Consider the following 15,828-nt stretch of genomic DNA (forward strand, 5'->3'; position numbering starts at 1 on the left):
TCAGTGGGAATTGACTTTAACTACTTGCGAGATGAGGTTTTGTCGCCACATTAATTATTACGTATGTGAACTTTGACAGCGGGTAGATTTGGCGAGAGCAAATCGTTTCATTTTGTGACTAGCATTGTCTACATATATACGATTTCATTTGCGTTCCTTGATTTACGTTGTTAATTAATAAGTCTCTTAAAGTTTATTTCAGTAATTTAAAAAGGGCTTAAACAATTATTTGTATGCTTAAAAGTAAAAACAATGAAATAAACCTCTTGTTTCACATACAATAAATAATATGTCTGTATGACTTAGAATAGTATTAGTCTATTGCGTAGGTATACCATTTGTGGTAGTATGGAAATGGACTATTCAAAAGTACCTCGGTATTTGGTTGTACTTAAATAGTTCAGTTATATTTTAAAAAATATATATATTAGTAGGTGTATTACCTCCTTGCTCTCTAACTCTTTCGTCACTGATGAATGTTAAAAATAAATTAAGCATGCACGTAAAGACTTAGCAATGCTTGCTCGCAGTCCAATAGCAAACTAAAATCTTTAGCAAACACAAAAGAATATAACAATACATTATTTTTTTTAGATATCTGTTATATACCTAAGTTTAAAAAGAGCTAGGAATGTGTAGTTAGAATTTTAAAATCAGAATCTTGATTAAAGTTCGACCAAAAAAAAGTAAAGTAACATCTTTTAATATCCCCCCATTTGCCTATGACGCCCCTCCCCCCTCTTTGAGAGAATATTTGGATTTAATACCACTACACCGCGTTGATACATAGCCACACACAAAACCACATGAGCCAAAATTTTATATTACAACAAGCAGTTTGTTCTAGATGTTTTCCTTCATCACCGAGCGCGTGTCATAAGCAGAAATTATAAGCACATATAAACTCACTGGTTCCTCGGATCTCAAACCACAATCTCCGTTTAACATTCAGGCGTTGTAAATATTAACCAAATAACTGCAGAATATATTCTCGATCTCCGAACTCGTGATAGCTTTAAATTCAAGAGATACGTAGAGCACATATTAATTTGAAAGTTATTTTATGAGCCTACTCGAATAAATAATAATTAGGTTTTTAATTTCCAATAAAAAAACAATAAAAAATTTCCTTCCAACCATATGCGATAAGAGTATCTGTTACTTAATTATTTTATGTATCGTAATTATTTAATTAAAAATATGGTATTTCCTCGAGAAATTCTTAGTACGAGCCCGGAGTCCGAATGCAAGTTAGTGACTAAAATCCCGTTCCTTGGAAAGCGCTTAAAGTCAATGGTCTTGCGCTTAAACAGTTTACAAATCGCATCGGCTTGCCGTTTGGATTATGAAAGGGATATACCCTGAACTTGTATTTGTGGTCATACTCATTTAGGTACTATACTATAGCCTGCATAGAAGGCTAATCTCCTGCAGAATGACTTCTGAGACCGATACCCGTTAGGACATCATGTTTATCCACTAGTAGTAGATACTCTTTTATATACATATACACGCAAGTTAGTATTTAAAAGTTTAATTATTGTACCGCTAAACCTTATTACATATAGGTAGATTAGATTTGTTAGTTAATGTTTGGAACTATTCATTAATAAAGAAATATTTTAATTTTACACAAAAATAACTAACATATGTTGGCAAGGAACGTATAAAAACTTTTTTATTGCTAAGAAAAGGATATCTATATATTATATGTCGATCAATTCGATGTTTCGTCTATAGAAATAAAACCAATCATAAACAATATATTATATCGAATTAAATTTAGATTATGATAATGCATTGCAATGTTCCATTATTATATTAAAGAGATTTACAAACAAAGACTTTATATAACCTCTTTCGATCAGATCTTCTACAATAAATCTAGTTATACTTTTTAGTGAACCGATTGTGTTGTCATATTTAGTGTGTTTTGGATTATTGGAGATTATTATTGATAGTGCAATTTTTTTTTAATAACTTAAAACTAGGTGTATCGGAACAGTTGCTTATTATATCGTTAAGCTTGCAATACTAATATCACTTACAATTGTTCTAAGTTGTCATTAAAAATAAGAAACAAGACTAATCCTAATCAACCAACCTAAGTATCAAAAACAAAAACCTATCTCATAATAATTTTCAGTTTAAATTTATACATGACACTGGCAGAATATTTTGAGCTCAACTAGCACAGATACACACCAGATAAAGAACAAAAATATATTTCTAAATAACTATTCGAAATTTGAAATTATGAAACTGAAAATAGTTAATTACTGATCCGCATCTTATAAATTGTAAGATGACATAGGACTTTATTAAAAGTTTTAATTCTATTAAAAAGTAAAATGGGATGAATTGAATTGCTATGTTAATATAATTATAGGAGGTCAAAAGTTCCATACCTATATTTCAACGTTTCTGACCATCATACCAGACGTCCACAACAAATAACAGTTTCAACAAGTTAAGGCTTCGCTCTGGGAGGTCCCCGCGGACCGCCTACGCCCCGCCCACTCGGCACGCCCACCAGTGCCTAGAGACCAGAGTACTGAGTTTAAAATATTGTTTGCAACTATGATCGATAATGAGTACCTACGTCTCGGTGTTATCTGAGAAAGTTATAGGTACACTTGTCTAACGTGAATTATTCATTGATTTTGTGTACGACGTTAAAAGAAAATATAAATATAAAGAAAATTATGTAAAGGTTGACTTTACGAAGAACGTAAGATGTAAAACAGTCCCTTCATCATCCGTGTCTACCTAAGAAATGCCTTTAGAACATGAAAAACGAATGTAACACATTTTGCGATTGACCCCTCTCATTTTGAAATATTAAATTTTATAGTACGTAAAGAAGTTTCACTACGAAACACGCCAAATTGAAAATGTATTATTAAAGATGATTTTAACAAGGACCTACTTCAATAGATTATTTAATAATAAAATTAATCCTATATTGCTATAGGTACTTATCAATGAAATGTCCTACTGAACTACATACCAGTTCTGAATGACTGAACCAAAAGAAACCTGTTAAGTTGAAACTAGGCATGTACTCAGGTAACCCTACTCTTATATTTTTAACCTATTAATTAAAGTACCTATATACCTGCATATTTTTACAATAATTATCTATGCTATTTTATAAAGCTTTGTTGATCTAACACATTCATCTCTGGATGTATTTGTTTGAAAAATATTTTTAGTGTTTGATAGCCCATTTATTCGCAAAGTTTATAACTTTTATCAATAAATGGGCTATAGAAAGTTCATACAACACTACTCTACGGTCACGGAGTAACGTTTAAAACGGGTGAAACTGCAGGAGCACCCATAAAATGTAACCAAACTTTTTTAAATTAAATATTTTACATCTATTTGAATAAAGAGTCTGTCTAAAGAACATCTTCTTCCATATGAATATATATATCATCCATATATCCATTATGTATGTATGTAGGTATGTAGGTATGTATTTGTAATCAGAATTATTCGTTGAGAGAAAGTACCTAAGTACTGACTTTCTTGGCGGTTCTTCTTGGTAGAATCTACATACGGAGCCAGTGATAAGTTCTTATAAGTAGCTTATGTGGTAAAAGTTGACATATATCAGTGTTAGTATAAATAATGTATCACATGTACCAACTGATAAGCAAATTAAAATTTAATTACATGTTTAATAGCTTATGTTTTATTACGAAGATTAGTAATATACCTATTATTAAATTTTAATATGATTCTGCAAACATAGGATGAAAAATGTCCTGATGTTTATAGTTTCTCTAATATTAGAAGTGATTCTTGACACTGATCCTAGATCCCAGATCCATATCGATTACACTGGTTCACTCATTAAGCAATACAAAACATTGATTTTTATATATTAGCCTTTTGGTTGAAGAATTGATATTGTTACCAACTTTTATGCATTTTCATTGACATTAGTATATTTTGAAAAAGTTTGTTATCATATTACCTAGATATAGCGTGACAAAATTACAGTTGAAAGGCTGGCCGAAAGGTTGCGAACGCCTTCCAAATACCTGATTCCAAAGAGACGAGGGAAAGGTTGTTTCTTAAGGCATTGCTCGTCGTATCAACACCTGAGTTGATATGGCGTAGTTAGTCGAGAACATCGACTACGGAGTAGTGTTGTATTTTAAAGGTGGTAGGTAGTTATACAATTAATTCAACACTGTACCATGACGATTCAAAAGTGCTTTTATGAACCTAGATGAATAAAGAATATTTTGATTTTGAATAGAGATTTATTAATAATGAACTGTCAGTAATGCATAATGTGTTAATGCTATTCGCATGGAATATGAAAATGTAAGGAGTTATTATATAAGAATATGTTTTGTTTATCTTAAGATGGTGATTAAGTAGAAGAAAACGACACAGACAGGCCTAGAGAGAGTTTTAAAATTATATATTCGTTTTGCAATTACATTTTTAACAGCATCCACACAACCGATCGCAACTAAAATTGCGTTTCTTTCTAGTACTTCTAGTGACGATAAAATCAATGTAAATAGGTTATTTATTTGAATACAGATAAAAAAACCTTGTTTTAAAGAACGTTCTTATATTAACTTGTTTTTCTTCCATCAGCTATTATATAAGCATTGAATTATGAACTGAAAAAGCTTAAATTTATTAAAAGACAATAATAATAATAAAAAATCTCTCCTATTTTTTAGGTACGATATATGTATATAGTATGATATAGTTGTTCCTTTATTACTACCACAAGTTAGCCGTAAACTCTACAAACTACTTATTAATGAAATATTTTTTTAAGAAATACATTAACTATAGGAAGTATGCAAAATATTCTATAAAATATTTCTATATTTCAATGACTTTTACAACAAACAAATCGATTAACGATAAAAAATAAAACAATTAATGATTTATTTAATAAAAGATTATTTTACTGTTAAAATGTATTCCCTATACAAAACCGCGTTATAAGATATTTATAATGCGTAACTTCGAAGTAATTTGCATACGCACTCTATATCCTGATTGAAGGCCTTATCGAGAACAATGGAATTAGATCCAGGCATCACAATTAAGCTACAATTCTGCCACATCAATACATAACTAGATCAAAGTCTATTGGGACATGCCGCTATGAATTAGAAAGCCTAATTAGTAATTATGTTATGATTTTATTATGTAATTAAAAAAATACACATGTACGTACTTATATCAATATTATATAGTTATATACAAACACTGTTAATTTATAAATACAATAAATATTTTGTGATATGATTTCGTAATAGTGGAAGTTGTACTAAATTGAATTAAATAAAATCATCCAAATCACTTTGGAAACACTAGGGTGTGCGTTTACGGTACTATACCAACTGGTTCATGCAATTAAAAAGATCTAAGAACAAACATTCTTTTAGAACGCATACAATAACATTGAGCGTTTAAATTTTTTCTTGTAAGAATTATTAAAAATAGTAACTGTGCTAATCATGAACGCGCAATTGAAGCAAAAATGGTAGTTTAATCTCTCCATTAAATTCACCGCCATTTTTTTTTTAATGAATTATCTAAGCATGTTTAAAAGATGTCTGTTATTTAAATAAATACTGACTAATCTTGAAGGCGATAATCTACATTTCCGATTAATTTATATGTCTATTTAAATATAAAAACTAGTGAAGATAACTCAAAATGCAAAAACGTATACGAAAGTCGAGTATCACTTCATTTTAATTCGAAACCTTAAGTCAGCTTTAAATTACGCTTTTTGCCGTCCTTACAACACCCTCGACGGCTGTCCCGGATTAGGGCTACCAGCGTACTTTTTCTAGTGCGAAGAAACATCGTAGTACCCTTAGACGCCCCCGGGGGGTACTTCCAGACCCTTAACGTTTACGACTACCCGATTGCTTTTCTATGAAGGGCCTGAAAACGTCCGCGACAAAAACAGACAGCTGTGAACGGAAGCGAAGAATTGATTATGTTTCCGTGTAGCGAGTGCGAATATTGATGTCCTGTGGCCACTTCAGTGGTCATTTTTTAGTAATAAGCTGTCAACGGATGTCCCCGATTTGGTCATTATTTATTACGGCAAATAACATACCGAAAATAAAAGTATTCATTTCGTTTATTTATTATGTTAACTATACCGTAACGTCTTACAACAACAAATAACTTAATAATATTTTTAGAATTCTTGTATAAGGTGTTGCATTTTTTTAATTAAAAATTTCAATCTACGTTCTAAAAAATGTTTAATAAAGAAATATATCATAATTAACATTTTTATAAACAAAATTTTTATTTAAGAAAATTGGTATTATCAAATAAAAATGATAGAGATACTTTTATCAAACAGAAAAAAAACGAATGAAATGCTTTACAAACTGTTTTTCTTTTTTGAAATAGAAATATTAGTAATTAATTAATTAATATTATTAATTACGAATCGAGTTACTTCATCATACTCACTCAATCTACTTTTTAGTGTAAATTAAAATACTTATTTCCGTTAAATAGATGGTAGACTTATTTAATTGGATATGTTATACGCAGTTATAAAATATTTATATTTATAAAATCGTTTGTCTAAAATGTTAATATTTAAAGTTAAGTAAATTATTTTACAACGTGAGCATCCGCTAAGAAAATATTTTTGAATACAACTTCAAGGGGAGGAATTGAGATGGGTATCTTTGTATGAATTTTATCAGCATTAAATCGGAAAGGGTAGTATTGAAGTATATTTTTAAGCCGTACTTACTAACTTACATAGGTATCATCACATTATCTATAATATTTCACAAGAACTCAAAACCGACGTACCAAAGATATAAATAATAAATATAACAAAAACAATCACACGCTGTGTTTGTGAAATTGCTAAACATTTTGACATAAAGGATTCCACAATGAATACATATTCAGAAGGCCTTTGACAAATAGACCGCAAATATAACAACAAGAGATGTATTACGGCTGTCGTTTAAAAACTACTGTTCCTGATGAGGATTATAATCGGTCACATTCTACAGAAATTAGGAAACAAAGTCATAGTTATTTGAAAATGAATCGGTTCGTTTTAAAATAAGAAGAATGATGACATTGCAATTTAGTTTGGAGAACTGTCGCTTCTAAAGGGTTGAAAGAAACGGACACAATAATATTGGCGCATAGATATAGCTAAAACTGCGGCTTTACCCGCACAACATTTATTTAACTTTACCTTCAACACAAATTTTATCCTTAAAGGGATGAATTGAAGAGAGTACCTTTTGTCCTTAGCTACCAAATTTCATCTAAATCGGTTCAGCGGCTTAAAGAGGTAACAGACAGAGTAACTTTCAGATTTATAATATCAGTATAGATATAGATTTAGTAATAGTCATTTTGATAGTGTGATTAATGCTTTAAGGTTATTTTGTGTTATTTAAAAACAAATGTTTACATCAATATATCTACTATACATTTTGTAAACTATAAATGGAATTAAAAATAAACTGAAGTCTTCTTTGTTATTATTTATATTATAATTTTTATTGGCATTAATATAAAATTAACATTATTTATTTATTGAAAATAATTTAGAGATAATAATTAGGTACGCATTATAAGTTGTATCTATATAGACTACAAAAGAACTAAAACAAACGACCAAACTATAAAGTTTGGTCGTTTAAAGATAATAATATCTTCGTGTGCGTGTTAGCTACGACACTCACCAAACGTCACACCATTCTACTAGTGTGGGTGTGCTCAGTGGCATTTTTCGACGGATTCTCAGCTTTGACAGTCTATATAGACGCATAAATAATCAAAGTCTGTAACGATATATGTGTATATTAGATATAACCATGGTTGCAGTAAGTACCAGTAATAGATAGGTATACAAGAATATAATTTAACTGAAACCACATTAACAATATAAAATGTCCAAATCAAATCAGCGTGCGCTACAAAAATAACAATTTTACTAACACTGAACCCTCAAAATTGCAGAATGTCAAGCATTTCATACTTATTTCGCATCAACCTAATGGCGTTATATTTTCAGTAGAACCAGACGAGGGCAATTTTAGCGGTTATATGAGGTAAGGTAATTCGTCATAATGTGTTTAGCTCATGCCGTACCTTTCAAAGATTATCTAAATAATAGATACAGATAGAACAACTCATACAGTAAAAATTGTTAATGTTACAAATGCCATAGCATCATTAATGAACATTACTTTCATTGACCAGTTTTATTTGACCTGTTATTGCAAACAGCAATGCTTTATATTCTCGTGTTCCGGTTTGTGGGGAGAGTGAGCCAGTGTAACTGCAGGCACTATTGCCTATACAATATATATGCCTATACATTTATATGTATATTTTAGGCAGATAATACTATTACAAGCGCTGGGCAAACATTAACATCTGTTTTTTTCATAGCTGTCCATTATTATGAACGATATAATGAGCGTATTGTTTTCTTACCTTAACAACTTATCACGTCCATATTTTTTTGTAAAATCGGTAAATTTCAAACTACATTCCCAAATAATAGATATGATAGATACGTTAAACAGAAATTCACTTCGTCGCCAGCCTTAGCACCCACTCGTTGAGAAGAGTTCACTCTATACATTGAGCACATCGATTCAAATATAAGTATATATATATATTCATTCTAGCATGTGCACCAGAAGATGCAACTATGGAAAAGTCACAATTCATAATATACCAGTTCTGTTTCTTTGAATAATCTCTGCCATCATATTTCGGGAAGCATTATATTACTTATTCAATATTTTCAAATTGGGAGAGCTTCGTTGTAATGGAGCCGAAAAAAAAAATGAAAACCCCAGCAAATGGATTTGCAAGCTTATTTCTTATTTATCCTAGAAATTGGATCGGAGCTCTTTTTATTCAAATTTTTAAGTCACGTTCTCTACAATCTTTCAACTTTTCGAATTTAACTTTATATCTAATAATATGCTTATACAATTATTTACGCCTAAAAATTTTACGCGATATTTTGAACAGAAATGTTAGATAATTTCGTTCAAATTATCGCGTAAATAGTTAACAAATTTATACTCATGTACTCAATACTCAGATACTTATAACATGCTTAGTAACGTAAGTAGGTGTTGGTAATTGAATGAAAATTGTTATTCGGTTACAGAAAAATATCGCAAGAAATTCCAAATAAAAAGCCCATTTTTTATATATAGACATGTCATAACTTCATTAAAACAGAAATGGCTATTTTTGTGTAAGGAAATAACGTTTTAATTTTATGGTATGTATTATTATGAATGGTCAAAGCTTACTCGCAATGCTCGTTAGTGATCGTTTACCAATAGTCCAGTTAATGGTTACCATTCCTACATCAAATCAAACAAAAAACCTATATACTAGACATAAAATTGTATTAGATTCATTGTATACTTTGCATTTATGAACACTTGTTCCATCAAAATACAATAGACACAATTTAGACTTATATAAAAATCATAGACAATATGACAAAACGTGACCCTCTCGCGAAACAACGAACCCCGAGCGACAAGTGCCCGAACTCGCCATCTGACTACGATGTCGCTGCGACCATTTATCATCTGAGATGTGACAACTGAATTTATTTATAAAAAAAAAAAACAAACAAAGCACCGGGCTGCACTGTTGCTGGATGACGATTTTGCTTGTCTCAACGTTTTGAGCACAGATAAGCTATAATCAGATGTTACAGGACGATTGATACTTTTTATATTAGAACCTTTTTAAAAAAAATTATAATGTACAGTTTATCTGTTAATGATAAATAATCGTAATTATTTTTAGGTATTAAGTATACATAATACTTAATTGAGTTCGAAATTATTAAAAATATGAACAAGACATATTGTCAAGAAGCAACTATGTTTTGTTTTCAATAATACTTTAATACACTAATATTTAATTATAATGAACAAAATCTCTAACAGAAACAATGGGTCTAAATCGGGTCTAATTTTATTCAAAACATATTAAATATCATAAAAATATACTTATACAGATTACTTGTTCGTGTTTGACGAATATGAAATAAGAATTTCTCTGTGAATTGTTAATCTGTACAAAAACTTGTCAAAAATTTGAAGGGCGTTGGTCGCGAAGCTCGTAGGGTCGAACACAATGGAGAGATAGCAATTTGATATTCAGGCCACATTTTTAATAAGCACCAGCCCTATGCCCGGTAATGGGTCGAGTGGCCCACTCTTTACAGCTTTTTATTGTGCTATTAACGACTCACATTACTCTGTGCTGTTTTGATTAAGCATAACCTTTTAAATCTTACCGTCATTAAAAAAAAAAAATCTCGCTTACTACTAAATACGTATACGTATATATATATTCACATACACATACATACATAAATATGTATATGAATAATGTTTTACTCTTAAATTAAATATAACATTCAAATGAGTTGATAGGTAAACAATGCTTTATCGTCTTCTTCTTAATGCTAAATTTGTTACCTAATTGCTTGACAACTTTTATAATTTGAGGACGATGATAATTAATAAGTAATCTAGAAAAATATATTATTATCGACTTTTTAATATCTATATTATTATATTATTAATACTCTGTTAGTTTTTAGTCTATATCGGTTCAAAGATTTAGCCTCACTGAAAACAAACATTAAAACAATTAAAAATAATATATACCTATAATATAATAAGGTCCGTACTGTTTCCGGCAACGCACAAGCTACCCGATGTTGTAATCCATGGGCGGTGGTAGTCACTTTCCATCAAGTAAGCCTCCTGCCCGTTTGCCACCTATTTCATACTATATATATACCAAATATAATAAACATAACATGTGAATTGTATTAAAACTACTTAATTAAATCAAAATAAATACTAAAATAAAAATTACAGCACTGTACACAAACCCCGTATTACCGTATAATGCACTTGCGGACTGCACATCGTATTTGTAATTTATTGAAAGGCGTTCGTTACTTAACGAAGTATTGTGGTGCATCTGTTCACTCTTATACTAACTTTTTTGAGTGTTTTTTGACGTTGATGTTTGATATGTTTAAAAATGTTACGTAGAAATAAATAATTCTGTTGAATAGCATACTAGCTTCTCGACCACGTTTATGTTTATATATATTTGATGTTTAGTTTTGTTTCGTTGTAACAGCCCTTGTTTTAGACTTTAGAAATCATTCGATTTTCCGATATACTGATAAAGTTTTTATTAATTTATTTTGGTACTTGACTGTCAGTCAAGTACTATCTGACGGACGACCACGTTTAAAGGCCAATGCGTGTCTTTATTTGATTTTACAAAACTATACATACAATCAAAATATTATAATAGAAATACAAACATTGTATAAAAAATCACGAAAAATCCATTCCTAGCCAATATTTGAAAACAATATCGCTTACCTATAATTAACGTATTCTATCTACAGGTTGGTTTAAATGCGTCCTAGCCACTAAGTCTATTTACATAGTTACTTCGTACCAAGCAAAGTTTTAATATAAAATATTACCACATAAATAGCTGTACAATGTACATTGTCGTTTTACCTGCTTTAAATTTATATTATTGAGGTGACAAGCGTAAATGTAATGCGTTTGTTAAGAATATAAATTTATAATTATAACAAATTGTGATTTACTTTTTAAGAAATATCAAATTATTAATCATGTATCATTTGTTTACACGTCTAAGTTTAAGCTAACAAGCAAACTAAGACAATAGAACTTAGCAGAACTTAGCAGCTTGGTGGAACTCGTATCACTTAATTAGTATTTCGGTTCTATCTTGTTTAACTTGCTAGACCTAATTAGTAGTCTTGTAACTGATGTACCATATTGATCTTAGTGTACTTCTGCAAGTACCTACACACACAAGAATAGTAAGAACTGTTTAACAATTGACCATTTGTTTAGAGTTATTTTATATTTATTTACTAAAAGTATCCGGTGACTTTGTTCGCGTTAATATTTTATCAGTGATTTTTTTTTCAGTATAGATAAATTATATTTACACAACCAAATTATTTAAGGTTTTATTCAAACACCAGACTATCTCAATGTTAATTTATGATAGTTTGAGTAGTTTAATCGGAATGACGTAACACATAGAATATTATCCAACATTACATTTAGTAACGGTGGTAAAAAAGCACCATACAAAAATATCTATCGGAAAACGATATATTTATATAGATGATATTATTAGAACACAAATTATAATTGTTGTTAATTTGTAATTACAGGACATGATCCATTTATTAATAGTAGGTATATTTTAAGTAAAAATTTTTTAGTATTATCAAAGTTCATATTTTACTTCACTTTGATATGAAACAATTGCTAATGATGCCAGTAATACCTCATTGTTTGACGTTGATTGTCAATGTGATTTGAAAATAATAAAATAATTGTTGTATACAATATAATATTATCCCTCGATATTCCGTCTAAGATAATTAATCTTTACAGGTGCGAATATGTGAGTAGGTTATTAGCAATGCGTAGATTAATATCCGGGCAGAGCTTGAGGTCGCGCTAATTAAATACGAATCTCAAGACAATACTCTGAGATTTCGGCTGAGCTGAACCACACGGGGCCATAATCTTTTTCATTTTATTTTAAGCCCTCATCGATTACTTTGTAAAATATTTATTAAATCAAATTATATTAAGTTACTAGTCTTTGTCACTTAGGTACCAATTACTAACAAGGTTTTCTAATAAGTGAACAGATGATTTAATCTCTTAAATCCCACGGTTAGCATCTATTTGACAGCTTGTTTTTTTTTTTTGGTGTACTAATATTATAGAGACAACGGAGGTGCTCCGGTGGTGCATTTACATACCTCCTCGAATTAAATAAAAATGAAGTAACGATACCTAAATTAAATTAATATTAGCATATTAATAGCTAGTTCCCAAGATTGCTGTCTTATACATTCTGTGTCTCTAGAAACATTATTGAATAACTGTAAAAACATAGTTTTTAAGTCATAAGCATTACCGCTTATGTATATCTAACTTATCTGCCAGTCATAAAAAATATTGCGAAAATATGATATCACTTCAAATCTATCAATCGTATTATTAAAAAAACAAAAACATAAAAATACAATTATTTACAACAGAATCCATAGCAAATGATTACAACAAGAATTCATATTTAACGTAATTTCGCCTAATGTGATACCCGTCATCCGTCGTACTCTAAACTAGAGGAAGTTATAATTTATGAAGTGAGTTCCGGCGCTCGCCTTCACGACCGCTCCGTCAGGGACCGAGGAACAGACGTAACAGCTGATGTTTAATGCAAGCTGTCTGAGATCGCCTTAAAACTAACGCTAAGTTACGTTTAAGTAAGGAAATTAGATAGACGTGCAAAAGTGTTTAAGATTTTTATCATTAGCAACAAAAAGGTTGTTGTAACTTGTAGTAATATCATTTAACATGAATTATTATTGCTTAAATCATTTTCTTGAAACAAAAGTGGAATTCAAATTTTTGATTTTTGATTTATATAATCGCCCTACATATACAAATTTATCGCAATTACATATAACGTAGTTTTAATGGTAAGTAAATACTACCAAGGTAAATACTGTCTTTTGAAAATTTTCATGCATTATCTCCAGACAGTGACCAAGCCAGTATACTTGAAAGTTTAATCGGTTCGGAGTATTAAGCAAGCGGTATCTGCAATTATTAACACAGAGATTATCAGATTAGATTAGATGAGTATCCTTACTCCGGCCGTCATTTTAATTTGATAGATCTAATTACAAGAAGCCAGATCAATCTTGGTACGGCTTTACTCTTATTAACGAAGCCATAAATTACAAGTAGCTTTCGGTGACGGGATCTTAGATTTGATCTAGAAGTTCAGGATTTTAAGTAAGACCACTTAGGTTATGTCTGAGATGCAGGTATATTGAAATGGTTGTCGACTCCAAGGTAGACCAAATCCGGTCATCTTATCCTTCGATGTCTTCTAGATCGAAACTATTGATGCACCTGGTGCATACCTGGTCCATACCAGGACAAATCACGAAGCCAGCAGGCTACATACCCATATATAATATTTTGATTTACTTAAAAATTCTTACAGCACGACTGACACTGGCCATTGGTTAACACTTATCATCAGGTGGCCGATTTGCCCGTCCAACTTCCGTATAGGAAAAGAAAAAAAACCTTGAAGTCATTGTCAGCGCTATCTAGCGAATTTCTTGAAATGTGTAGAGACATATACCGACAGTTTTAATTATTAAATACTAGCGCCACCTTTTGATTATTTTTGAAACTTATTACAAAGCTTAGTTCAATTTGAATAGCAAATAGTTCCGATATAAACTACTAGATGGCCTTACAAAAAACTGTATTAAAATTTGTGTTGTTTTATAAATAAAAAAAAATGAACAGGAGTCAATATGAATATCAATACAAGCTATCTACAAAAAACTTGTAGCGGAACATAACATGATCATTATGTAGGTATGAATAAATAATACTTTGATGTATATTTATAATTCTATTTATACGTTTTTAGGACTTTGCGCGAGCTAGTGTTACCCAAAGTCGGTCTTGGACAAAAAGACTGACCATGCAAGATTTGAGCAAGAACAAGACTAAGCCTGCGCGACTCTTATTTCTTGCGGTTTAGGACTCAGTGTCGTTTCAGGGAGCGGACAGGCTTAATTTATAATACAAATAGACACATTAAAAACAAACGAAACAAAATAAAACAAAGTACAGAATTTTATACGTACAATTTTAAAGTAAAACATAGGCAGAACGTAGGAAAACGCAAAGTACAGATATAAATGACTAACAGTGCATTTTCTTTGAATGGTCAATTTACGAAATCCGAATAAGTAAATATAAAATAATATATTAAATGGTATGATAACAAATAAAACATGAAAATAATAAAAACCAAAAAAAACTGTATATATATATGACTCCATGGGACACGGTAGATTCCTCAGTTAGTAAGAGTATCGGCACGGATCACTTAGTTCGTGGGTTCAAACCCCACCCGGTGTCAGTTCATTTTTCGAATATCTCATTATATATTAGTAATAAAGATTAATTAATTTTGATGTACATATGTACTCATATGTTAAAGAAATGTATTTACCTAAGTGTACCTCGATAATTATCCTACATTTTTTAGTATTATTTATGAGTATTTGTGTGTTTGGAAAGAAATGTGAGAAGTCGCATTGGTAGAATAAACTTCAAAACTCAAGAGGAGAAGAGCCCTTTGCTCAGTAGTGGGGTGTTTTTCAGGTTCTTTGTTAAATAATGAGAGGAATTTAATTTGTAGCAGTCAGTATATATGTCATAGATAATTAAAGATAACGTCAAAATACTATATCTTCATTATAAAATAAAAAAACCATAAAATATTAAATTCAATTATTGATGGAGCGAAATACTTGGAATGTTTTGTGAAGGCATTCTTTTCGAATGGTACATGCTCGTCGGAAGTGTACGATGAAATTCTTGTGTATACACCTGGTTGTACACCACATATTGCACCCCAAGCAACGACTCCGACCAAAACGCCATTACAAACGAGAGGTCCTCCAGAATCGCCCTAAAATTTTTAATCGTGTTTTTCTATGTGGACCAAAAGGATAAACGAGTATATTGATTTTGTATTTCAATAAAATGTACATAAAATCCATAATGGAATCTTTAATTTTTACAGCAAGCGTGTAAATATTATTGCTATATAAAAATGACAGGCACTATACAAAGTTAGTTGTAAGACATT

This window comes from Vanessa tameamea, chromosome 11 (assembly GCF_037043105.1).
Source record: "Vanessa tameamea isolate UH-Manoa-2023 chromosome 11, ilVanTame1 primary haplotype, whole genome shotgun sequence".
Taxonomy (NCBI): Eukaryota; Metazoa; Arthropoda; class Insecta; order Lepidoptera; family Nymphalidae; genus Vanessa; species Vanessa tameamea.